The sequence below is a fragment of the Ostrinia nubilalis genome, chromosome 14 (assembly GCF_963855985.1).
Source record: "Ostrinia nubilalis chromosome 14, ilOstNubi1.1, whole genome shotgun sequence".
Lineage (NCBI taxonomy): Eukaryota > Metazoa > Arthropoda > Insecta > Lepidoptera > Crambidae > Ostrinia > Ostrinia nubilalis.
The window spans coordinates 5,743,426-5,745,267 of NC_087101.1; positions in this window are offsets into that span (position 1 = coordinate 5,743,426).

The window sequence follows — 1,842 nt, forward strand, 5'->3', positions numbered from 1 at the left end:
AAATAATAATTAATTAGCACTACATAATAGACAAAAAACAACGTTGACATCTACAACTTACTTTAAAAGTAGATAACCCTCATAAGTAGACCAAAAGCTTCTATAGAAGCCTAATAAATACCTAGAGCTCGCATTTTTGGAAATAGGTTCATTCATTAACAACTTAATTCTAACGGCCTAATTTTCGTAAAGACCGTAATCAATGTCACATGTAGGTAATTTTAAATACAAAAACAGGTCATCCATTAAATCCTATTTTGTCGCTATAGCTACTAAACAAATAATATTATACAGGGTGTTTCTTGTAAGGTGTCAAGCCGAAGGCAGGTAATAGGTGAGGACTAGAACTATCGATTTCACCCCCATGTATGTTCTACGATTTTTCGTAGTTTAGAAGTTATCGTTAATTTTGTGATTTTTTTCAAATTTTATGACCTAGTGGCTTAATTTTTTTAAATCTTTTTTTTTGGGTTGACTTTTCTCAGATTTCTTTTTTTTGACAGATTCTCTATTAGTTGCAGATATTTGAAAAAAATAATCACCTTCCTATCTTTGATGCAAGATACAAAATTTTTGCTAGAAACATAAAAAATATGCTTTTAGCAGAACATTCTAATATTTTCAACTGAAATGTATGAGAAAAAAAAGAATTTCCATAGGTCCAAAATAATTTTTAAAACTGCGCAGTTTTCTAAACTTTCATAATAACACAAAAAAAACATGTACTTAATAGGCCATTATTTTCTGTAATCGCTCCACTAAAGTGGTAAGTCGGAGATTCCGTTACATGTTTTTGACTTTCTTAGGACTAAGTAGTATTTGCAATCCCCTAAGTTTACGTTATTTATGTAGAACACATTTAGAGACAATAACTGAAAAGATTTTTTTTATCCACAATGTGGAAGCTCTTGCTCTTCATCTGGTACACAAAAGAGAATATGAAAATATTGATGAACTGCGGACAAAGCTGACTGAAGCACAAAACCATATTAGAATGCAAGAAGCATTTGTAAATTTACGAATAATTGTTTTGCGTCGTTGTTGAATGTGCATTCAGGTCAGCGGCGGACATTTTGAACATTTATTTTAAATTAAATCATTACACCCTTTTTTGCTCTCTCTCTCTCTCTCACACAGACACACACCACACACATCGTAAAGTAACAATCACCACTGTGGTCTAGTGGTAAGACTACCTATTTAGGACAGCCAATTCCGTTTCCACTTTCCATCAGGTCAGATGAAGGATGTGCTCGTTGTGGATAAAAAATGTTCTGTTCAGTTATTGTCTCTAAACGTGTTCTACGTAACGTAAACTTAGTGGATTGCAAACATTAGTTAGTCCTAAGAAAGTCAAAAACATGTAACGGAATCTCCGACTTACTACTTTAGTAGAGCGATTACAGAAAATAATGGCCTATTAAGTACATATTTTATTGTGTTATTATGAAAGTTCAGAAAACTGCTCAGTTTTTAAAATTATTTTGGACCATTGGAAATTCTTTTTTTTTCTAACTTTTAAGTTGAAAATTTTAGAATGTTCTGCTAAAAGCATATTTTTTATTTTTCTAGCAAATATTTTGTATCTTGCATCAAAGATAGGAAGGTGATTATTTTTTTCAAACGTCTGCAATTACTAGGGAATCTGTCAAAAAAAAGAAATCTGAAAATAGTTAACCCAAAAAAAAGATAAAAAAAAATAAAGCCTACTAGGTCATAAAATTTTAAAAAATCACAAAATTAACGATAACTTCTAAACTACGAAAAATCGTAGAACATACATGGGGGTGAAATCGATAGGTCTAGTCCTCACCTATCTCCTGCCTTCGGCTTGACACCTTA